This window comes from Haematobia irritans, chromosome 4 (genome assembly GCF_050003625.1).
Source record: "Haematobia irritans isolate KBUSLIRL chromosome 4, ASM5000362v1, whole genome shotgun sequence".
NCBI lineage: Eukaryota > Metazoa > Arthropoda > Insecta > Diptera > Muscidae > Haematobia > Haematobia irritans.
This window is the reverse complement of record NC_134400.1, coordinates 200528854-200556184: the sequence shown is the minus strand read 5'-3', so window position 1 is coordinate 200556184 and position 27331 is coordinate 200528854. Positions and strand designations below refer to the sequence as shown.

General features: G+C 29.0%; 1 protein-coding gene across 7 annotated transcripts in view; it reads right to left on the bottom strand.

The window, feature by feature from the left end:
- The window catches only part of Eip63F-1 (Ecdysone-induced protein 63F 1), a 223752-nt gene that overhangs the window by 112191 nt on the left and 84230 nt on the right, over positions 1–27331 (bottom strand). For 2 of the 7 annotated variants that reach the window (XM_075307842.1, XM_075307844.1), the window contains exon 1: positions 17862–18038. The exons of 4 other annotated variants lie outside the window; for them this stretch is intronic. The gene's annotated coding sequence lies outside the window, so the exon portion shown is untranslated. Of the gene's footprint in view, positions 1–17845; positions 18039–27331 lie in introns of those variants that run through there. One more of the 7 variants, XM_075307843.1, reaches the window with a different exon arrangement.

The window sequence follows — 27331 nt, the reverse complement described above, 5'->3', positions numbered from 1 at the left end:
ATATATATATATATATATATATATATATATATATATATATATATATATATATATATATATATATATATATATATATATATATATATATATATATATATATATATATATATTATATATATATATTTATATATATATATATATATATATATATATATATATTATATATATATATATATATATATATATTATATATATATATATATATATATATATATATATATATATATATATATATATATATATTATATATATATATATATATACACTTTGTGTTTTCCCCAATGTACGTACGTACAAAAATACATATCGTACATTTTAAACGTTTACTCACACTACGCTAAGTACTAAGTAATTTCAAAGTTACACATTTCATTCAAGTAATATTTTATTCGGAGCGGAGCGGTTTTTCATTTGGAAACCGCTCCGCTCCCGCTCCGCTCCCGCTCCGCTCCCGCTCCGCTCCGGATTTTAGAAATGCCGCTCCCGCTCCGGCAAAAAAAGGGCTTGCTCCGCTCCGCTCCACGCTCCGCTCCGGATCCCTGATATATATATATATATATATATATATATATATATATATATATATATATATATATATATATATATATATATATATATATATATATATATATATATATATATATATATATATATATATATATATATATATATATATATATATATATATATATATATTTATATATATATATATATATATATTTATATATATATATATATATTTATATATATATATATATATATATATATATATATATATATATATATATATATATATATATATATATATAATATATATATATATATATATATATATATATATATATATATATATATATATATATATATATATATATATATATATATATATATATATATATATATATATATATATATATATATATATATATATATACTTACTTACTTACTGGCCCTTACTAAGGGCCATGAATATGAACCACATTTAGCCCTTGTGTTCAATTGAATGTGTTTGGTTTCGACACTGACCTCTAGACATGAAATGCAATGAAGTAAAAACACCTTAAGAAATTGGGAAAGCAACAAGGTTACTTAAGAATTGATAGCATTCATTTCCTATACAATTACATATCAGAGAATATACATACATATATATATATATGACAGATTGCAGTGGAATTTATTTATTATTTTGTTTTTATCATTATTGTTTAATTTCAAATCTTATAGAAAATATGCAAAATCTTAGAAATCGAATTAATTTTTTTTAATTTTATAGCCGTTGAAATTCGTAAATAATTATATGCCATAATTAATTTTCTCGCAAAATGTTGTCTTTGTAGAGAAACAAAAGGCAAAATCAAATATAGAAAATTCACCAAAAACATTCCAATAAGCAGTACAAAAACCAGCGGGAATCAAAAAAAATTGTGTGTATGTTTTTTTTAACACATTAAGAACCAAAATTAGAAAATTAAAAAAAAAAAAACGACTATATTTTTGTTTTATTGGCATGGAAATAAAAAAGTGTATATATAGATGGATCAAAACCCTGGGTTTCTTGACACAGACAATCTTCCCTTACAAGTTGATCGGGTGCGGAAAAAATTTTATTGTCATAAATAATCAACAGGGAAAAAATACGGTGGAAGCAAAAACTTGGCTTGATAATGAGTTTCCGGACTCTGTCCACGGAAATCAACAAAAATTGATTGGTATGCAAAATTCGAGCATGGTGAAATGAGCACGGAGGACGGTGAACGGAATGGACGCACGAAAGAGGTGGTTACCGACGAAAACATAAAAAAAAATCCACAAAATGATTTTGAATGACCGTAATATGAAGTTGATCGAGATAGCAGAGGCCTTAAAGATATCGAAGGAACGTGTTGGTCATATCATTCATCAATATTTGGATATGCGGAAGCTCTGTGCAAAATGGGTGCCGCGCGAGCTCACATTTGACCAAAAACAACAACGTGTTGATGATTGTGAGCGGTGTTTGCAGCTTTTAACCAAATTTCAGGCGGATCGGATGAAATTTGTTTCTCTTTGAGGCTCCGCAAGCCAAATCTGGGGATCGGTTATATGGGGGCTATATATAATTATGGATCGATGTGGACCAATTTTTGCATGGTTGTTAGAGACCATATACAAACATCATGTACCAAATTTCAGGCGGATCGAATGAAATATGCTTCTGTTAAAGGCTGAGCAAGCCAAATCTGAGGGTCCGTTTATATGGGGGCTATACGTAAAAGTGGGCCGATATGGCCCATTTGCAATACCATCCGACCTACATCAATAAAAACTACTTGTGCCAAGTTCAAGTCGATCGCTTGTTTCGTTCGGAAGTTAGCTTGATTTCAACAGATGGATGGACGGACGTGCTTAAACCGACTCAGAATTTCACCACGACCCAGAATATAAATACTTTATGGGGTCTGGGGTCTTAGAGCAATATTTCGATGTGTTACAAACGGAATGACAAAGCCCACTTCGTGGCCACTCCCGCTTCCACAAGTAGTCAATACTATAATCATAGTGATCTGAATAATATGTCTACAGTAACTTGCTCATGCTTTAGGGGATGAAGCTTAAAATTTTTTAAAACCGTCGACGTGTATGCATACTATCCAAAACTTATTTTCATTCCATTCTTTCAAATTTGAATATATGGGATTTCCAGGAAAAGAGAAGAATTTAAAAAAGCAAATAACATTTTTCCAATATTCTTCTGTTTGCAAACAACGCAGTGATGGATAGACTATCTAGAATATCATACCATGAATATAGGAATAAACAAGTATATACGGCCGTAAGTTCGGCCAGGCCGAAGCTTATGTACCCTCCACCATGGATTGCGTAGAAACTTCTACTGAAGACTGTCATCCACAATCGCAAGGCAAGATGGCAAGGTATGTTAAAACTTCCTAACACCGTAATATATACCACATAGTCTATACGTGGTATATAATAAACTAAAAAAGACCGATTAAATACGTATATACTTAAGTTTAAAGTTTCTATAGAAATAAAATTTTGACAAAATAAAATTTGACAACATTTTCTATAGAAGTAAAATTTGGAAAAAAATTTCTATAGAAATATTCACCAAAAATGACTATCTACACAAGAATTAAAAGAAATTCTAATGCTCACTCTTACAAAATCACCAAACAGTATTCCAGACATAACAAACAGAAAGCTAACTTAAAATCGTCTGTGACTTTTCTGATAAAATGCAGAGAAAGCGGCATTATCCCTAACTTCATTGTCAATACTACCAAACACATATATGATATATTTACAGACAGCAACAACAAAATCGCGCCAAATGTAGAAAAAACATTAGCAAATCATAACTACAATTTTCACTTAAAAATTTTGAAGCTTCTAATACAAGAAAAACACAAACAAATCAAGCTCAATAGTGAGAAAATTACATCAATACATACTCAATTGAGAGACCTCTTGATCAATGAGGATCTAAAACTATTTATCGACGGCGAACTTTCTCTTTTCAACAGTCAAATCAACAAAAACAAAACCACCCACAGAAAGAAATTTGAGAATCTACTACAACAGTACAACAAAGAGATCAACATAAAGTTCAACGAGCAATGGTTTGTAAATACAACGAACAAACACATACCAACAAATGTGCAGTGGCTTCTCTCACTAGCCCGAAGTACTCGCTCCTTTGACGAGAGCTCAATTTCCTCTACTGAAAGTCATCGCAGAAGGAGAAGACTTGGTGAGAACTACAGATGACAAAGAAGAACAAGAAATAGCAAGAACAAAGTTCACAACACTGATAGATGACCATTTACACAAGACTAACGTAAACAAAAGAGATAAATTTATACTAGGTACAGTGGCTCAAACGAAGAAATATTTGAAAGACAACAAGGATGTTTAAATATTAAGTGCGGATAAAGGTGAAAAACTGTTGCTATGGACAGCAAAGAATACAAATCCAAAATGCATGCGATAATACACGACATGTGTAGTTACAAACCAGAGAATGAAGCCGACCCATTTTTGTTGGCGGCGGCTGACATTAAATTTTTGCATCCGGCGGCGGCGGCTTGACGGCTAAGCCGATATAAATAAGTCTCTTCGGCGGCGGACAATTATCCATTATAAAATCAATTTGAAGTTATTCGAATGGTAATGAGATTAGTTGTACAACCAATCGTACAATCAAATTTTACATTTCATTCAAATTTTCTGAGGTAAATTTTTGCAAAATTATTATAACACTTTGAAATAGATTGATTGGGGGTGAAAGGTTCAAAATTTTGACTAAAATTACTACAATTATTAATAAAGTTTTTTGATTTAAACCAATATTTTTGATTAATTGGCGGCTAAATTTGAGTCGAGATGAGCCGACATATTCGGCGGCGGCGTCGACTGGCAAAAAATGGTCGGCGGCGACTGAAATCGGCGGCGCGACTCGGCGGCTTCATTCTCTGTTACAAACGGTTAAAAATTGATCCAACATCGAAATTTCAAACCAAGAATAATAAATTAGTGGAAAAATTATATAAAGAAAACCTAATCAGCATCGAGGAAAAGAATAAATTGACGAGTAAATCTGCTATAGCCCCAAGCATTTACGGCCTTCCGAAGGTACACAAGGAAGGAACACCATTGAGACCGATTTGCTCATCGATCAATGCACCATCGTATAAGATGTGCAGATATATATCTAGTATCTTAAAGAACGTCACCAAAGATTCAAAATACAACAAGTACTCTTGACGCATTAAACTCATTCCACAGTCAAATACAATTTACAATGGAGTTAGAGAAGGATAACAAGCTACCATATTTAGACTGTAACATACTGAGAGATGATAACTGTTTGAGGCTGAATTGGTATCAAAAACCAACAGCAACTGGACGACTAATAAATTATAATTCAAAACACAATAAAAGTATAATCCATATGACAGCAATCAATTTTATAGATCGAATCTTAAGGATAAGTGATGCAGAATTCCACAAGGAGAATGAAATAAAGATAAGACAAATATTGACCACAAACGATTTTCCAAATAGAATAATAAGCAGACTAATAAATCGCGTTAAAAATAAAACACTTGACGAAAACATTATAACTAAGACTATTGAAGAGCCGGACCATAATAAGGATAAGTCATACAAACCCATGACTTACGTTGAAGGATTCTCAGAGCGTTTTTTCAAATCGGACGTATACAACAAGGACAAGATTCAAATTGCTTCACGCACACCGAGAACAGTAAAGGAATTATTCAGCAACACAAAGTCAAAAATAAAGAATGAGGACAGGAGTAATATAGTGTACAAAATTAAATGTAATGGAGACAAGTCCAACATATGCCCAATGGCATATGTTGGCACTACAATGACCAAACTTAAGACAAGACTTTCGTCGCATAAATCAGACCTTAAAGCTGTAGACAAATCAGTAGAGCAAAAAACAGCACTTGCAGCTCACTGTGCAACAACAGGACACAAGCCCAACTTCACAGACGTCGAGATACTTGCTCAAGAGAATAATCATAGGCGTAGATACACTCTTGAGATGCTTAATATAATAGATCTCTCTCCTGACAAGAGAATGAATTTCAAAAAAGACACGGAAGAATGTGCGAGAATGTATCGACACATCATAAACAAGCATCGACACAAACGAAGCTTAGTGTACGGCGACTTGCAGAACGAACAGCATCACACGAACTCACGTTAGTTATTTTCAATATATTATATCTAAAATAATATTGTGATTTGTGAACATTAAAAGTAATTTAATTTTTGTAATTTATGTAGATACAAAATCCCAGAAGATGGTTAGTGGCACTAACCGAAATATTGGAAATAAATATTAAAACAAATCAATAATCGATTGTTCCTATGACCTCAAGCCGAACAAAATTAATAATCAGAATAAACATAAAATAGGTCAACAACACTCAAAAATATTTTTGAAATAAAATTTTAACAAAATTTCTATAGAAATAAAATTTTGACAAAATTTTCTATAGAAATAAAATTTTTACAAAATTTTCTATAGAAATAAAATTTTTACAAAATTTTCTATAGAAATGTGTTCCATAAAAATAAAATTTTGGTAGATTATTTTTGGATCGAGTGGCAACCATGACTATGACCAATTTTTGTGTGATTAGGGATCGGCTATTTATAACTATAGACCGATATAGACCAATTCTGGCATTGATATTAGCGGCCTTATACTAACACCACGTTGCAAATTTCAACCGGATCGGATGAATTTTGCTCCTCCAAGAGGCTCCGGAGATCAAATCTGGGGAACGGTTTATATGGGGGCTATACATAATTATGGACCAATATGGACCAATTCTTGCGTGTTTGTTAGAGACGACATTCTAACACCATGTTCCAAATTTCAACCGGATCGGATGAATTTTGCTCCTCCAAGAGGCTTCGAAGGACAAATCTGGGAATCGATTTATATGGGGGCTATATGTAATTATGGACCGATATGGACCGATATGGACCAATTTTTGCATGGTCATTAGAGAACATATACCAACACCATGTACCAAATTTCAGCCGGATCAAGCCAAATCGGGGGATCGGTTTATATGGGGGCTATATATAATTATGGACCAATTTTTGCATGGTTGTTAGAGACCATTACTAACACCATGTACCAAATTTCAGCATGATCGGATGAAATTTGTTTCTCTTAGAGGCTCCGCAAGCCAAATCGGGGGATCGGTTTATATGGGGGCTATATATAATTATGGACCGATATGGACCAATTCTTGCATGGTTGTTAGAGACCATATACCAACACCATGTACCAAATTTCAGCCGGATCGGATGAAATTTGTTTCTCTTAGAGCGATCGCAAGCCAAATTCCGTTTATATGGGGGTAAAAGTGGACCGATATGGACCAATTTTTGCACAGTTGTTAGAGACCATATACCAAATTTCAGCCGGATCGGATGAAATTTGCTTCTCTTAGAGCGATCACAAGCCAAATTTGGGGGTCCGTTTATATGAGGGCTGTACGTAAAAGTGGACCGATGTGGACCAATTTTTGCATGGTTGTTAGAGACCATATACGAACACCATATACCAAATTTCAGCCGGATCGGATGAAATTTGCTTCTCTTAGAGGCCTCGCAAGCCAAATTTGGGGGTCCGTTTATATGGGGGCTATACGTAAAAGTGGACCGATATGGCCGATTTGCAATACTATCCGACCTACATCAATAACAATTACTTGTGCCCAGTTTCAAGTCGATAGCTTGTTTCGTTCGGAAGTTAGCGTGATTTCAACAGACGGACGGACGGACAGACATGCTCAGATCCACTCAGAATTTCACCACGACCCAGAATATATATACTTTATGGGGTCTTAGAGCAATATTTCGATGTGTTACAAACGGAATGACAAAGTTAATATACCCCCATCCTATGGTGGAGGGTATAAAAAGAAAAATATAAAAATGAAAATCTATCGCATATCACTATCACTATGACACGGAAGGAAAGAAGAGCTTATGTCCTAGCTGGACTGAGAAATTTTATTTACATTTCAGAGTAATAACAGGGAAGTAAACACCAAGTCAATATAATTCCTCTCGGCTCGTAGGAGAGGATTTCATTCTCTCCTTCCCATCTCTTGTAATAAACAAAGAATCGACCTATAGTGATGTAAATGTCATATTGAAATTGTAAAACTATTGAAGGCCAAAAAAAAAAGATACAAATATCAAATTCAAGGACACTCAAGGAGATCAGAAAACATTGAAGTCATAAATGCTGGGGATCCCCTGCCACCGGAAGGAGATTGAGGACTTATGGAGGCGAAATTGAAGGCTGCCTGAATAGGTCCTACGTTTGTAACTATTTTTGAGTATGGTTATAAAATAATACGACCACAAAAAAAAACACAAATCCTTATAGACACATAGGCGAGTCTGTGTGGCGGACAGGATGCTGGGAAACCATGAAGGCAGGAGGTAATGACAATCTCTGTATAAAAACTCATTGACTTGAAGGTTTATTGTGAGTGTGTTTGCCCATAAAATGGCCAAGTGTTAATTGCATGACATTGCCATCGCATAGCATGAGAGATAAAGAGGAGGAACATTGTTGCGTTTAAATCATTGCTTGACATTTCATGAATGAAACCACATCAATGATATGTAAAAGCAACGATGTATGAATCAGGGATTGTAATGAGAATCAAAAAGCCGATAATTCGAAGTTGAATTTTTGATTTTTTCAAAATTAAAAAACAAAATGAATTTCAACAAAAGTCGACTTTGATTTTTCCAATTTTTCCAAAATTTAAAAAAACGACCTACGACTATTTGACTTTCTATTTTTATACCCTCCACCATAACACATAGAAATATTGCTCTAAGACCCCATAAAGTATATATATATTCTGGGTCGTGGTGAAATTCTGAGTCGATCTGAGCATGTCCGTCCGTCTGTTGAAATCACGCTAACTTCCAAACGAAACAAGCTATCGACTTGAAACTTGTTACAAGTAGTTGTTATTGATGTAGGACGGACGGTATTGCAAATGGGCCATATCGGTTCACTTTTACGTATAGCCCCCATATAAACGGACCCCCAAATTTGGCTTGCAGACCCTCTAAGAGAAGCAAATTTCATCCGATCCGGGTGAAATTTGGTACATGGTGTTAGTATATGGTCTCTAACAACCATGCAAAAATTGGTCCACATCGGTTCATAATTATATATAGCCCCCATATAAACCGATCCACCGATTTGTCTTTCGGAGCCTCAAAGAGAAGCAAATTTCATCCGATCCGGCTGAAATTTGGTACATGGTCTTTGTATATGGTCCTTAACAACCTTGCAAAAATTCGTCCACATCGGTCCATAATTATATATAGCCCCCATATAAACCGATCCCCAGATTTGGCTTGCGGAACCTCTAAGAGAAGAAAATTTCATCCGGTCTGGCTGAAATTTGGTACATGGCGTTAGCATATGGTCTCTAACAACTATGCAGAAATTGGTCCGCATCGGCCAATAATTATATATATGCCCCATATAAACCGATCCCTAGATTTGGTTGCGGAGCCTCTAAGAGAAGAAAATGCCATCCAATCCGGCTAAAATTTCGTACATGGTGTAAGTATATGGTCTCTAACAACTATGCAAAAATTGGTCCACATCGGTGCATAATTATATATAGACCCCATATAAACCGATCCCCAGATTTCACCTCCGAAGCCCCTTGGAAGAGCAAAATTCAACCAATTCGGTTGAAATTTGGTACCTGAAGTTAGTATATGGTATCCAACAACAATGCAGGAATTGGTTCATATCAGTCCATAATTATATATAGCCCCCATATAAACCGATCCCCAGATTTGACCCCCGGTGCCTTTCGGAGAAGCAAAATTCATCCGATCTGGTTGCAAATTGGTACGTGGTGGTAGTATATGATATTTAACAACCATGCCAAAAGTGGTCCATATCAGTCCATAATAATATATAGCCCCCATATAAATTGATCCCCAGATTTGGTTTTGGAGACTCTTGAAGGAGCAAATTTCATCCGAGTCAGTTGAAATTTGGGACATTGTGCTAGTATGTGGCCGTTAACAACCATGCCTAACGAGATCCATATCGGTATATAGTTATATATAGCACTCAGATAAATCGATCCTCAATCACAAAAAATTGGTCCATATCAAGTTCATAATTGTGTATAGCCCCTATATAGGCCAACCCCATATTTCAATTCTGGCTCTCTACCACGTATGGACTAACTTACAATTTAGAAAACGATGTTAAGAAGTTTTAAGATACCACAACCCAAGTAATTCGATTGTGGATGACAGTCTTTCGTAGAAGTTTCTACGAAAGACTGTCATCCATGGTGGAGGGTACATAAGATTGGGCCTGGCCGAACTTACGGCAATATATACTTGTTAAGTTTGATAAAGTCGACTTTCGACTTTTACGATTTTAAAACTGTATCTTTTGTGGGGAGTTCCCAGCATAAAATGAGTTATATTCTGTCCCACTTCAATGCAAGTTTGATTTTTTCTCGATTTTCAAAATTTTTCTAATTGATTCGACGATATTCGATATTATATCCCTAATATTCGATTTTATATCCCTTAAAGTCCATGTAACTGTGAAGTAGGATTGTAATGAGAATCAAAAAGTCGACAATTCTACTTATCAAAATTTGCCAAAGTCAACTTTTCGATTTGAAAAAATCGAATTTTAACTATTCGACTTTTGCAAAAGTCGGCTTTTTCTAAATATGACATAGCTAATTTTTCAACTTTTTAAAAATTTGAAAAAATCGACTTTCGACTCTTTGAGGAGTTTTCAGCATAAAATGATCTATGTTCATTCTCAATTTATTTCAAATTCGACTTTTCAATTTAGAAGTTTATAAAAAAACCAACTTTCCAAAATTTTTGACACTTGTATCCCTAATATGAAGATATCCTTTTTGCGTACATTCTTCATGTTGTAAAAATCTAAAAATAAACTCTACTCCATATGAAGGCTAATTCATTCTTTAGATTTTATAGCTCTTGAATGTGACATACATATATGTACAAATGAACTCCCCTCTGCAAATATCTGCATATACAGATTTTTCGTTTTGAAAACAATTTTCAGTTGCTTTTCAATCTTAATATGTGGGCTATATCATTTTGCGCACAAGACCGATGTTATTTTAGGTCAACGTTTGCCAATAAGGTTAAATATGACGAAATCGTTGCAATACCAAACACAACAATGGTACTCACACAACACTTGATTAATACTTACTCACTCAAGCAGACACACTCACACTTATATTTTATACTCCCATGCATGGTACTCATGTTCGATTATAACAACAAACCGGCCTCCAAAAAGTATTTCCTTTGAACAACAATAACAACCATAACCCACTCTTTCTATTTATGAGGTGAAATTGTTGTAGGGTGGTGTGGTGTGGTAGGGTGAAAACAACTTCAATGAAAGTATCGAAAATTTGGTAGAGCACATGTGCGAAATGAAATGATACAATTTTATGTTTTTTTTTTGCGAAATGTAGAGGGTGAGTTCTCCCTAATGGTTGTAATGAAGATCAAAAAGTTGAGTTTTCGATTTTTTGGACTTTTCCAATTTTTCATAAATGTTAGAAAAGTCGAGTTTTGCCTTTTTTTGAATTTTACCAAAGTCGATTTTGCGACAGATCACAAAACGGTGTAATAAATTTGCCGAAATATGCAGAAACGCCGAAATAAATATATATATATATTCTTGATCAGGATGAAATTCTACGACGATCTAATGTTATCCATCTGTCTATGTGCTGGTATCCTGCATCAGTTTTCAATAACATCTAATTATCAGTTTTTATAGACTGAGAAACACTCAAGCCTTCAATACTGAATCTTTCGTTTTTTGTCTGCCATGGTTTTTGTCTTTACTATCCCATCACTAAAGAACTTAAGTTAGCTAACAGACTTGTAGAATTTCTAACTAACACTTGCAATAAAAGGTGGTTCAGTGGCACATTTTTGAAAAAAAAAATACTAATTAAATTAATTTTGTATTGTTTACTATGAAATTACGAAGTTACGTTTTTTTTTTCAAATTAGATTTAAATAAACCCAACAATCATTTTATCTCCATTTCATTGGAAATTCAGCCCTCTAAAAACCACGGAGTTCTCCTTTTTACTAAAGAAAAAAAATTTGACAAAATTTTCTATGGAAATAAAATTTTGACAAAATTTTCTATAGAAATAAAATTTTGACAAAATTTTCTATAGAAATAAAATTTTGAAAAAATTTTCTATAGAAATAAAATTTTGAAAAAATTTTCTATAGAATTAAAATTTTAACAAAATTGTCCACATAAATAACATTTTGACAAAATATTCTATAGAAATAAAATTTTTACAAAATTTGCTATAGAAATAAAATTATGACTAAATGTGCTATAGAAATAAAATTTTGACAAAATATTCTGTAGAATTAAATTTTCGACAAAATCTTCTACAGAAATAAATGTTGACAAAATTTTCTATAGAAATAAAAGTTTGACAAAATTTTCTATAGAAATAAAATTTTGACAAAATTTTCTATAGAAATAAAATTTTGACAAAATTTTTTATAGAAATAAAATTTTGACAAAATTTTCTATAGAAATAAAATTTTGACAAAATCTTCTATAGAAATAAAATTTTGACAAAATTTTCTATAGAAATGAAATTTTGACAAAATTTTCTATAGAAATGAAATTTTAACAAAATTTTCTGTGGAAATAAAATTATGACAAAATTTTCTATAGAAATAGAATTTTGACAAAATTTCCTATAGAAATAGAATTTTGACAAAATTTTCTATAGAAATAGAATTTTGACAAAACTTTCTATAAAAATTAAATTTTACAAAATTTTCTGTGGAAATAAAATTTTGACAAAATTTTCTATAGAAATAAAGTTTTGACAATATTTTCTATAGAAATAAAATTTTGACAAAAATTTCTATAGAAATAAAATTTTGACAAAATTTTCTATAGAAATAAAATTTTGACAAAATTTTCTATAGAAATAAAATTTTGGCAAAATTTTCTATAGAAATACAATTTTGACAAAATTTTCTATAGAAATAAAATTCTGACAAAATTTCTTATAGAAATAAAATTTTGACAAAATTTTATATGGAAATAGAATTTTGACAAAATTTTCTATAGAAAAAAAAAATAACAAAATTTTCTATAAAAATAAAATTTTTACAAAGTTTTCTGTGGAAATAAAATTTTGACAAAAAAATTTATAGAAATAAAATTTTTACAAAATTTTCTATAGAAATAAAATGTTTACAAAATTTTCTATAGAAATAAAATGTTGACAAAATTTTCCATAGAAATAAAATTTTGACAAAATTTTCTATAGAAATGAAATTTTGACAAAATTTTCTATACAAATAAAATGTTGACAAAATTTTCTATACAAATAAAATGTTGACAAAATTTTCTAAAGAAATAAAATTTTTACAAAATTTTCTACAGAAATAAAATGTTGACAAAATTTTCTATAGAAATAGAATTTTGACAAAATTTTCTATAGAAAAAATTTTTACAAAATTTTCTATAGAAAAAAATTTTAACAAAATTTTCCGTATAAATAAAATTTAGACAAAAGTTTCTATAGAAATAAAGTTTTTACAAAAATGTCTATAGAAATAAAATGTTTACAAAATTTGCTATAGAAATAAAATTTTTGACAAAATGTGCTATAGAAATAAAATTTAGAAAAATTTTCTATAGAAATAAAATTTTGACAAAATTTACTACAGAAATAAAATGTTGACAAAATTTTCTATAGAAATAAAATTTTGACAAAATATTCTGTAGAATTAAATATTCGACAAAATTTTAAATTTTCTATAGAAATAAAATTTTGACAAAATATTCTGTAGAATTAAATTTTCGACAAAATTTTCTATAGAAATAAAATTTTGACAAAATTTTCTATAGAAATAAAATTTTGGCAAAATTTTCTATAGAAATAAAATTTTGACAAAACATTCTATAGAAATAAATTTTTTACAAACTTTTCTGTGTAAATAAAATTTTGACAAAATTTTCTATAGAAATAAAATTATGACAAAATTTTCTATAGAAATAAATTTTTTACAAAATTTTCTGTGGAAATAAAATTTTGACAAAATTGTCTATAAAATTAAAATTTTAACAAAATTGTACACATAAATAAAATTTTGTTAAAATTGTCCACATAAATAAAATTTTGAAAAAACTTTCTATAGAAATTAAATTTTTACAAAATTTTCTTTGGAAATAAAATTTTGACAACATTTTCTATAGAAATAAAATTATGACAAAATTTTCTATAGAAATAGAATTTTGACAAAATTGTCTATAGATATAGAATTTTGACAAAATTTTCTATAGATATAAAATTTTGACAAAATTTTCTATAGAAAAAAATTTTAACAAAATTTTCTATAGAAATAAAATTTTTACAAAATTTAATAAAATGTTGACAAAATTTTCTACATAAATAAAATTTTGACAAAACTTTCTATAGAAATTAAATTTTACAAAATTTTCCGTGGAAATAAAATTTTGACAACAAATAGAAATAAAATTATGACAAAATTTTCTATAGAAATAGAATTTTGACAAAATTTTCTATAGAAATAAGATTTTTGAGAAAATTTTCTATAGATATGAAATTTTGACAAAATTTTCTATAGAAATAAAATTTTCACAACATTTTCTATAGAAATAAAATTTTGAAAAAGAATCTCTAGAAATAAAACTTGAAAAAATTTTCTATAGAAATAAAATTTTGACAAAATTTTCTACATAAATAAAATTTTGACAAATCTTTCTATAGAAATAAAATTGAAATTTTAATAAAAAAAAAATGCCAAATATTTTTTTTTTGGTAGAGTTTTTGTAAAAGTTTCTTAAAATTTTGTTACATTATTATTGACACGAGTGGCAACCGTGATTGTTGCCCGATTTCATGTTTAACTCAATGACAAGGGACCCTCTTTTTATACCCACCACCATAGAATGGTGACGGGGGTATAATAAGTTTGTCATTCCGTTTGTTACTCATCGAAATATCGATTTCCGACTATATAAAGTATATATAGTCTTGATCAGGGAGAAATTCTAAGACGATATAACGATGTCCGTCTGTCTGTCTGTCTGTTGTAATCACGCTACAGTCTTCAATAATGAAGCAATCGTGCTGAAATTTTGCACAAACTCGTCTTTTGTCTGCAGGCAGGTCAAGTTCGAAGATGGGCTATATCGGTCCAGGTTTTGATATAGTCCCCATATAAACCGACCTCCCGATTTGGGGTCTTGGGCTTATAGAAATCGTAGTTTTTATCCAATTTGCCTGAAATTTGAAATCTAGAGGTATTTTATGACCATAAAGAGGTGTGCCAAAAATGGTGAGTATCGGTCCATGTTTTGGTATAGCCCCCATATAGACCGATATCCCGATTTTACTTCTTCGGTTTATAGAAACCGCACTTTTTAATTAATTTACTTGAAATTGGAAATCTAGAGGTATTGTAGGACCACAAATAAGTGTGCCAAAAATTGTGAGTATCGGTCCATATTTTGGTATAGCCCTCATATAGACCGATCTCCCGATTTTACTTCTTGGGCTTATAGAAACCGCAGTTTTTATTCAATTTACCTGAAATTGGAAATCTAGAGGTATTGTAGGACCACAAATACGTGTGCCAAAAATTGTGGGTATCGGTCCATGTTTTGGTATTGTCCCCATATAAAACGACCTCCCGATTTGGGGTCTTGGGTTTATAGAAACCGTAGTTTTTATCCAATTTGTCTGAAATTGGAAATCTAGAAGTATTTTGGGACCATAAAGAGGTGTGCCAAAAATTGTGAGTATCGGTCCATATTTTGGTATAGCCCCCATATAGACCGATTTTACTTCTTGGGCTTCTAGAATCCGAAGTTTTTATCCTATTTGCCTGAAATTGTAAATCTAGAGGTATTTTCGGGTCATAAAGAGGTGTGCCGAAAGCGGTGAGTATCGGTCCATATTTTAGTATAGCCCCCATCAGAACGATCTCCCGATTTAACTTCATGGGTTTCTAGAAACCGTAGTTTTTATCTGATTTGCCTGAAATTGTAAATACTGATCATGAAAATTGTTTGAAACTCAATGTAAAATTTCCAGATTTTACTTTTACAGATTTAAGATTTCAAATCAAGACGTTGTTTTATAATTTTCTTGCACACTTACAAGATATATTAATGATTCCTCTAAAACTCAAACAAAAATGGTTCTTATAAATCCAGAATCTGATATAGTCCTCATAGGTGAAATCTTTAAATTTATCTTCGGGAAGTGTCCTCAAGCCCTCCTGAAATTTCAAAGGAAACCCTAATATTTGGTTCATGGTGGTGGGTATTTAAGATTCGGCCCGGCCGAACTTACTGCTGTATATACTTGTTATGACTGAGTCTGAAAGGCATGCCACAATATGTATGAAAACACTCAGAGTTTCTTTGAAACACTCAGCAGGACATAAACCACCGCTGAAAACTTTTTGGAAGCTGATTGAGTGCATGGGCCTTCGTATGCTAGGCGGATATGTGAAAAAATCGCACTAAAGTAGAGGGAGGCTATAAACCGCTGATCTTTATTGAAAGGAGTTATATTGAATTAAAAAAAAAAAACGGATTTTGTAAAAACAGCAAGATTTGTGCTAGGCCCGAGATTTGTTTAATAGATCTCTTAAAAAAAGATTTAGCCATGTCCGTCCGTCCGCCTGTTTGTAAACACTTTTTTGTGATCAGAGTATAGGTCGAACTTCAAATCGACTTCAAATTTATCACAAGTATGTGTTTTTGGTCAGAATAGAACCCTATTGATTTCGGAAGAAATCAGTTCAGATATATATGTAGCTCACATATATATCTTTCGCCCGATAAGCATTTATATCCCCCCCAAAAGCCAGATTATACCCTAATTTGCTTTATGTTTTATAGTGTCGTAAAGTATGCCAAATTTGGTTGAAATCCGTTCAGATTTAGCTATATATCCCATATATATCTTTTGCCCGAATTACACTCATATTCTCACAGAGGCCAAAATTTCACTCCGGTTTACATGAAATTTTGCACAGGAAGTAAAATTAATATTCTTACTTACTATCCATTTTATTGAAATCGGTTAAGATTTAAATATAGGTTAGGTTAGTTATAGTGGCAGCCCGATATTACTTACTTAGACTATTCAGTCTATTGTGATACCACAGTGGTGGACTTCTGCCCGATTCTATGTTAAGCTCAATGACAAGGGACCTCCTTTTATAGCCGAGTCCGAACGGCGTTCCACATGGCAGTGAAACCATTTAAAAATATGCACTAACTTATAATACCCTGTTCCACAGTGTGGCGCAGGGTATAAAAACTTTGAAACCCTCAGAAATGTCACCAGCATTATTGAGGTGGGATAATCCACCGCTGAAAAACTTTTTGGTGCTTGGTCGAAAGTGGGTTTAAACCCACGACGCTGTGTATGCAGATGGGCATGCTAACCATTGCACCACGGTGGCTCCCAGTTTAAATATAGCTCCCATATGCATTTTTATGACCACAGGACGATTTTTTCGACCTTTTATGTTAGAACAATAAATTAATGTTTTTTTTTTAAGCTCGACTTCTTTAAATATTTTATTAATTTTTCCCAATATTTTGCAATTGCCATATTGAATCGCTTCTACCATAAATAGCTTTGGCCTGATTGTCACTAATATGGCCATAGATGAGATTTCGAAAATGTAGATTTACAAAGTGACGCACGGTCGGCCCCGCCTGACTTTCTATTTTCCTTACTTGTTTTATTTTAATTTTTTATATTTACTTTTTATATGATTTATAAAAAAAGTTTTTTAAAATTGCACTTTTGTAAAAAGTGTCGTATATGTTTTAAAAATTTAACCATAAACATTTTGTATCTCTCCCCATTAACATTAACTCAAACGATTCAAACTTCACAAGAATAAAATAATTTCTATTAAAATCATTTTTACAAAATTTTCAGATTGATTTTATTTTTTATATATTTTGTAATAGATCATTTTTTTTTAATTTTAAGATAATGTAATTTTTCTAGAACTATTAGTTTAATTTTTTTCTTAGTTTAAGTTGTCTAAACTTCTTTCGTTTTTCACATATCACTTATTGCGATTATTCAACACATGTTTTCAATTTCATCTTTAATTTTCACTTCTGTTATCATAGGCTTTCCCAATAATTTATTATTATTATTACTTTTTAATTTCATTACATTGGAGATTCATGTGAAACAGGAAAATTTTCTACACAAGAAGACAAGGATTTAGGATTTTAACAAAAATTTTAAGATTTCATTGCGATTTAAGTATTTTAGGGGAAAAAGAGAATAGAAGAACCGTTTCTGGTATTGTTTTGATTTTCTCGTTGTTGCCGCACGCGTTGCTTGAGTAAGACTGAATTTTGAGATTTGTTGGTGTTGTGGTGTTTCCATGTTAAACCTTTTGAAATGAATGCACGCTCACACACACACACACACACACACTCACCCGCCCCATACAATCGAAAGCACTTAAAGTTTGGCAATAAAAAAAATATAGTCCAAGATCTGCAAACTACAATAACACAACAAATGTAGAAAGCAACCCAACAGGCTGGCCATCACTCAGTCACTTGGCCAGATATACCAACAACACTTTTCATTCATACATCCATTTGCCAAAATGGCACCAACATTCATTGTTGGTATTTTACCGCTATTTCTTTTGTGTTTACATGACAAGTTTGGTTTTTGTTGTAGCAGAATTCCTTGTACAGACTACAAAGATGAGTCGATGGCGAGTATAGAACATGTTCGAGTTGGAGGTTTGAATTTGATTTTCTGCAAACGCATTTCCCTCACCTAACACACAGTGTGGTAGTAGTATTGCATGAATTTTCAAAAAAATGTTTAACCCAAATGGGTATGCCAGAAAAAGACTGGGTGGCTAAGGAGATTTGCCAAATTTAATTCGTGGATATCTACACACTTATGTTATATTGCCTAGACATGTTTTATTTCTACAGAAAATTTTATAAAAACTTTATTCCTATAGAAAATTTTGTCAAAATTTTATTTCTATGGAGAATTTTTTTTTAAATTTTATTCCTAAGAAAATTTTGTTAAAATTTTATTTCTATAGAAAATTTTATCAAAATTTTATTTCTACAGAAAATTTTGTCAAAATTTTATTTCTATAGAAAATTTTGTCAAAATTTTATTTCTATAGTAAATTTTGCCAAAATTTTATTTCTATAGAAAATTTTGTCAAAATTTTATTTCTATAGAAAATTTTGTCAAAATTGTATTTCTATAGAAAATTTTGTTAAAATTTTATTTCTATAGAAAATTTTGTCAAAATTTTATTTCTATAGAAAATTTTGTTAAAATTTTATTTCTATAGACAATTTTGTCAAAATTTTATTTCCATAGACAATTTTGTCAAAATTTTATTTCTATAGAAAATTTTGTCAAAATTTTATTTCTATAGAAAATTTTCTCAAAATTTTATTTCTATAGAATATGTTGTCAAAATGTTATTTCTATAGAAAAATTTGTCAAAATGTTATTTTTATAGAAAATTTTGTCAAAATTTTATTTCTATAGAAAATTTTGTCAAAATTTTATTTCTATAGAAAATTTTGTCAAAATTTTATTTCTATAGAAAATTTTGTCAAAATTTTATTTCTATAGAATATGTTGTCAAAATTTTATTTCTATTGAAAAATTTTTCAAAATTTTATTTCTATAGAAAATTTTGTCAAAATTTTATTTCTATAGAAAAATTTGTCAAAATTTTATTTCTATAGAAAATTTTGTCAAAATTTTATTTCTATAGAATATGTTGTCAAAATTTTATTTCTATAGAAAATTTTGTCAACATTTTATTTCTACAGAAAATTTTGTCAACATTTTATTTCTATATAAAATTTTGTCAACATTTTATTTCTATAGAAAATTTTGTTAAAATTTTATTTCTATAGAAAATTTTGTCAAAATTTTATTTCTATAGAAAATTTTGTCAAAATTTTATTTCTATAGAAAATTTTGTCAAAATTTTATTTCTATAGAAAATTTTGTCAAAATGTTATTTCTATAGAAAATTTTGTCAAAATTTTATTTCTATAGAAAATTTTGTCAAAATTTTATTTCTATAGAAAATTTTGTCAAAACTTTATTTCCATAGAATATTTTGTCAAAATTTTATTTCTATAGAAAATTTTGTCAAGATTGTATTTCTATAGAAAATTTTGTCAAAATTTTATTTCTATAGAGAATTTTATCGAAATTTTATTTCTACAGAAAATTTTGTCAAGATTTTATTTCTATAGAAAATTTTGTCAAAATTTTATTTCTATAGAAAATGTTGTCAAAACTTTATTCCTGTAGAAAATTTTGTCAACATATTATTTCTATAGAAAACGTTATCAAAATTTTATTTCTATAGAATATGTTGTCCAAATGTTATTTCTATAGATTTTTTTTTTAAATTTTGTATCTATAGAAAATTTTGGCAAAATTTTATTTCTATAGAAATTTTTGTCCAAATTTTATTTCTATAGAAAATTTTGTCAACATATTATTTTTATAGAAAATTTTGTCAAAGTTTAATTCTATAGAAAATTTTCTCAAAATTTTATTTCTGTAGAAAACTTTTTCAATTTTTTTTTTAAATTGATAAAATAAATCGTACCAGAAATCTACCCCACAAATATTTCTTTGGAGAATTTTGTCAAAATTTTATTTCTACAGAAAATTTTGTCAAAACTTTATTCCTATAGAAAATGTTGTCAAAATTTTATTTCTATAGAAAATTTTGTTAAAACTTTATTCCCATAGAAAATTTTCTCAAAATTTTATTCTTATAGATAATTTTGTCACAATTTTATTTCTATAGAAAATTTTATTTCTATAGAAAATTTTGTCAAAATTTTATTTCTATAGAAAATTTTGTCAAGATTTTATTTCTATAGAAAATTTTGTCAAAATTTTATTTCTATAGAAAATTTTGTCAAAATTTTATTTCTATAGAAAATTTTGTCAAAATTTTATTTCTATAGAAAATTTTGTCAAAAATTTATTTCTGTAGAAAATTTTGTCAAAAGATTATTTCTAAAGGAAAATTTTCTCAAAATTTTATTTCTATAGAATATGTTGTCAAAATTTTATTTCTATAGAAAATTTTGTCAAAATTTTATTTCTACAGAAAATTTTGTTAAAACTTTATTCCTATAGAAAATTTTGTCAAACCAAATATTTGGCTTTGTAACCACTGTATACAAACTTGGGTATGTTCTCCCGTTCTCGAATGTATGGTACAATAACAATTTTTGTTTTCTTATTTCTTTTGGCATCAAACGTTTATTATTGTTTTGCTCTTATCAAAACAAATGTTTTCTGCTTCCATCTCCCTACAATAGATGTTCTCACGCAATGTTATTCTCTGTAATGGAAGGTTTTCACAACTTACTCATACTCTCCTTCATACACACACACACCCACATATACTATTTGCTTAGAGATATCTTTTTGCGGTTAACAATTGTTAGATTGCAGACTGGAAATTCTCATGAGAGAGAGATGGTGAGCAAAATACCAGATGATGGGTTTGTTATTGTTTTGATACACGTGATTGAATCACCCACTAGTTTGTTATTGTAATTTGACATTTGTTTGTTTGGGTTACGAAAACAGCAATGGAATGAGTTATATGGTAGTTGAACATTCTAAAATATTTATGTAATACCTAGACTAACTATATTGGTACACTATGAAAAAAGTATATTTATAAATTACACAAATAAATCAGTGCATTGTTTTTGAAGCTAATTTTCCCTCTAAGAAATGAAACGAGTTACAACCTATAGGTATAGTGGCAGCCCGATATTTCAGGCTCATTTAAACTATTCAATTCATTGTTTTACCACAGTGGTGAACTGAATAGTCTAAGTGAGCCTGAAATTTCGGGCTGCCACTATACCTAACCTAACTGTGGTAGTCGAGTGGTCGTAACTCGTCTCATTTCTTAGAGGGAAAATTTGCTTCAAAAATAATGCACTGATTTATTTGTGTAATTTATAAATATACTTTTTTAGCACAGTTGGTAGAATTCTACCAAAAATGGTAGATTTTGAAAATTATTCCTTTCCAACTAAGGCACCCTGAAATTTTCTATAGAGACAAAATTTTCTATAGAAAAAAAAATTTTGACAAAATTTCTATAGAAAAAAAAATTTTTACAAAATTTTCTATAGAAAAAAAAATTGACAAAATTTTCTAAAGAAATACAATTTTGATAAAATTTTCTATAGAAACAAAATATTGACAAAATTTTCTATAGAAATAAAATGTTGACAAAATTTTCTATAGAAATAAAATTTTTACAACATATTCTATAGAAATAAAATTTTGACAACATTTTCTATAGAAATAAAATGTTGACAAAATTTTCTATAGAAATAAAATTTTGACAACATTTTTTATAGAAATAAAATTTTAACAATATTTTCTATAGAAATAAAATTTTAACAATATTTTCTATAGAAATAAAATTTTGACAACATTTTCTATAGAAATAAAATGTTGACAAAATTTTCTATAGAAATAAAATTTTGACAAAATTTTTTATAGAAATAAAATTTTAACAATATTTTCTATAGAAATAAAATTTTGACAACAATTTCTATAGAAATAAAATTTTAACAATATTTTCTATAGAAATAAAATTTTGTATATAAATAAAATTTTCCCAGAAAAAGGTGAAGATATTATTTATCGCCGATTTAACTTTATTTTAATGCATGAAAATTGATTTATTTTTGTTGATCTTTTGCCAAATGTGAGATATTTTTGCTTACTTTAAGGACGTGAACTAAAAATGAGAAAAAAACAAATTTTATACAAATGAAGTACACAATTTTACTAAATATGAAAGTAGTTCATATTCTCCTCAAATGGGTGAATTTTGCTGAAATTCTCAAGTGAGTAAATTTTACTCTTCCAAAATGTGAAATTTTATAAAAAAATTTTTGTAGAGTTTGTAAGGCTTGAGGTCATGTTGTAATAAAACAATATAAAATCTTAGTTTTTTATAGTGTTTTATTTTTAATTTTTTCCAATATTTCGAACACCATCGTTGTCCGTCCTCAGGGAAATTAACTTTAACAAAAGAAAATAAACACAAGTTAGCCAAACAGAATTTTATAAAAAAAAAACAGAAACAAATATTTTTTTTTTAATTTGACAAAAATTATTAACTATTTTTATGATTTTGCAATTAGTAAAATATTTTAGTTAAAGTTTTCCAACATAAACCTACATTTTCTTTAATGGTGGCTACACTTTTTTCTGGGTGAAGTAATCGAACTTTAATGAAAAATTCTAAATGTCGAAATTAAAATGACAAAAGAAAGTCGCGAAGTCAAAAGTCGAATTATCAATAATCGTACTGAAGTCGATTCGTTTCGATTTTTAAAACTTCGAACAATAAGATTTTCCAAACTTGGAAAGATTTTGAAAAGTTCAATAACCACAGTTGCCACTCGTGCCAAAAATAATCTACCAAAATTTCAAGAAAATTATACAAAAATTCTACAAAATTTAAAAAAAAATTATTTTGAAGTTTTTGAACAAAATTTTCCCAAAATATTTATTCATAGTAAATGTTGTTAAAATGTTATTTATATCGAAAATTTGGTCAAAATTTTATTTATATAAAAATTTGTCGGAAATGTTATTTCTATAGAAAATCTGGTCAAAATTTTATTTATATAGAAAATTTTGTAAAAATTTTATTTCTCTAGAAAATATCAAAGGTTTATTTCTTGTCACAATTTCATTTCTATAGAAATTTTTTTCATTTTTTTTTTCTATAGAAAGATTTTGAAAAGTTCAATAACCACAGTTGCCACTCGTGCCAAAAATAATCTACCAAAATTTCAAGACAATTATAAAAAAAAATCTACCAAATTTAAAAAATTTTATTTTGAAGTTTTTAAACAAAATTTTCCCAAAATATTTATTCATAGAAAATGTTGTCAAAATTTTATTTCTATCGAAAATTTGGTCAAAATTTTATTTATATAGAAAATCTGGTCAAAATTTTATTTATATAGAAAATTTTGTCAAAATTTTATTTCTCTAGAAAATATCAAAGGTTTATTTCTATAGAAAATTTTGTCACAATTTTATTTCTATAGAAAATTTTTTCAATTTTTTTTTTCTATAGAAAGATTTTGAAAAGTTCAATAACCACAGTTGCCACTCGTGCCAAAAATAATCTACCAAAATTTCAAGAAAATTATAAAAAAATTCTACCAAATTTAAAAAATTTTATTTTGAAGTTTTAAACAAAATTTTCCCAAATATTTATTCATAGAAAATGTTGTCAAAATTTTATTTCTATCGAAAATTTGGTCAAAATTTTATTTATATAAAAATTTGTCGGAAATGTTATTTCTATAGAAAATCTGGTCAAAATTTTATTTATATAGAAAATTTTTTCAAAATTTTATTTCTCTAGAAAATATCAAAGGTTTATTTCTATAGAAAATTTTGTCACAATTTTATTTCTCTAGAAAATATTCAAAGTTTTATTGTCATGTTTTATTAAATGTTTTATTAAAATTTTATTTCAATCGATAATTTTTCAACTTTTCTTCTATAGAAAATTTTATTAAAATTTTATTTCTATAGAAAATTTTGTAAAAATTTTATTTCTATATACAATTTAATTTCTATAGAAAATTTTTTTAGAATTTAATTTCTATAGAAAAATTTGTTAAAACTTTATTTCTATAGAAAATTTTGTCACAATTTTATTTCTATAGAAAATGTTGTCAAAATTTTATTTCTATAGAAAATTTTTTCAATTTCTTTTCTATAGAAAATTTTATTTCTATAGAAAATTTTGTTAAAATTTTATTGGTGTATACAATTCAATTTCTATAGAAAATTTTGTTAGAATTTAATTTCTATAGAAAATTTTGTTAAAATTTAATTTCTATAGAAAATTTTGTTAAAACTTTATTTCTATAGAAAATTTTGTTAAAATTTTATTTCTATAGAAAATTTTGTTAACATTTTATTTCTATTAAAAATTTTGTCAAAATTTTATTTCTATAGAGAATTTTCTCAGAATTTCATATCTATAGAAAATGTAAAAATTTTATTTCTATAGAAAATTTTGTCAAAATTTTATTTCTCTTTATTTAAAAAAAAGCTATAGAAAACTTTGTCAAAATTTTATTTCTTTAGAAAATTTTATCAAAATTTTATTTCGTGCCAAGAGTCGGAATAATGCTAAGATCTATCCATATATAATTACTGTGGAAATAGAAATAGATCTCAATATTGCCCTAGATCTAATGTCTTGGGAGTCACCGTGGTTCAATGGTTAGCATGCCCGCCTTGCATACACAAGGTCGTGGCTTCGATTCCTGCTTCGACCGAACACCGAAAAGTTTTTCAGCAGTGGATTATCCCACCTCAGTAATGCTGGTGACATTTCTGAGGGTTTCAAAGCTTCTCTAAGTGGTATCACTGGAATGTGGAACGCCGTTCGGACTCGGCTATAATAAGGAGGTCCCTTGTCATTGAGCTTAACATGGAATCGGGCAGCACTCAGTGATAAGAGAGAAGTTCACCAATGTGGTATCACAATGAACGGAATAGTCTAAGTGAGCCTGATACATCGGGCTGCCACCTATCCTAACCTAACCTAGATCTAATGTCTTAGATTTAAAAATATCTATCCCTATATATAATTGGATCTGATGTTACATCTGCCCTTATATCTCATCATATGTGGGTATATCTGCTGATATCTAAAGTGACCAATTTTGAGATTTAATCATATGTGATTAACCCTTTTACTGCCGATTAAATCCAATGGTAAAAACTTTAATTTTTCTTCTGGGTTTACTTGTACTAACATCACGTAGAACAAAAATTGTAATTTTGAGAACTTAGCTCAATTACTTCAAGAGCTATGTTATATGAGATTGTTCTGGAAACTTGATTCTTGAATTGTAATTAAATGGTCTGACGAAAATAAGCGCTGTTTGGTCTATAATATCGTTTGAAGTGTGAGAAAAAATACAAAAAAAGCCCGAAAAAATATCAACTATAGCTTTTATATGAATGTCAATTTACTACACACAAAAAAAAAATTTCTGATTCAATCACGAAATTAATTGATCCAATTAATTTTTAATTGAAATGTCTTCAATCACTGAAATGATAGTATCAATTAAAAAATTAATTGAAGGTCAATTCAAAAGTTAATTGATCCAATTAAAAAATTAATTGATACTATTATTTTTGTGATTGATTTTTGTTTCAATTAAAAAAATTGTTGAATCAATTAAATTTTTAATTGAATATTTTTTAAAACTCAATTAAAATTTTAATTGCAAAAATTTTCGTGAAATTTTTTTGTGTGTAGAGACATACAGTAGAAAATTGGACCCAAAATGTCGTATTTTTTGTTTATTTTTAAAGAAGTGCTCACCAATATGGAAAATATTTATAGCTTAGATTACAGTTTTTACTTTAAAATAACATCGAGAAATAAATCGAAACTAAGTGGAGAAATAGAGTTTGGTGTCGTTTTCGAATGTCCTCCTAGGTGGACATCGGTAGTGAAGGAGTTAATTCCCCTAATTTGTACGCCCATTTTTATAAATTATCGAAAAAGTCGAAGAATTTAAGTTTTGATACCCATTGAAAAACCTAATGTTTCCAATTTTATTTTTTGTAAATTTCAAGCAAAACGCTAATTTAGCTTTTTAATGCATAAGAAATATAAATTTAAAAAGTAAATAATCCTCTAGAAATATATTTCGTATTATTATTCAAAACCAGCCAACGAGACAAAACCTCCTATTACATTTGGGGGGAAAATAAAAGACACCAAATAGACAAGCCTCCTTGGTTATTAGATAACTTCCCATGACCTTGTCTGGTAAAACTAGGTCTTCCAATTGAAAATAACCCCTTTTTGTTTTGAAGGTCCCCGCCCCCAGCCAAAAGCACAATATATTAACTAAAATTTCCATAGACAATTTTATGCAATCGAAAATGACCTCTAAGCTCTTTAGTCAATAAAAAACCAATAGCAAGGTTTTCAACACCTTGCCTTATTTATTTGCTCTGCGTGTAGTGACACTTTTAGTGCGAACCGCAAAAAAAACAAGAACGACGCATTTTATATAAAATCAAAGATGAAGCCTTACGAATTAAACGACACTTTTTCATATGCAACAATGGCAAAAGAAAACAAACACTAGCTCTACTAGCCTAGTCATTGTCAACTATGAATCGTATGGGGTCGTTAAAGCATGTTACAGTTGTATTTATGTGTGTGTGAGAGAGAACAAAAGGTCTAAGGTTTCTCAGAGTATGCGCACTGTATACCACATTCAATTGTTTGCAGACTTATAACAGTATTGTATAGCTACAACAACAACAAAGCAACAAAAACATATGTTTTCTTTATGCTGCAGGTCACTTACAAATTCGAAATTTTCTTATTTTGTTCATTACAACAATTGCTTGGCAATGCATTTCGATTGTTACACCACTGGTGCGTATGTGTAATAATTGAAGGATTACGCGATTACGTATTCGCCACATAGAGGCCTACCACTGTTGTTTGCTTAACTATCCAGACATTGTGGGCGACAAGCAAAGGTTTCATATTACTC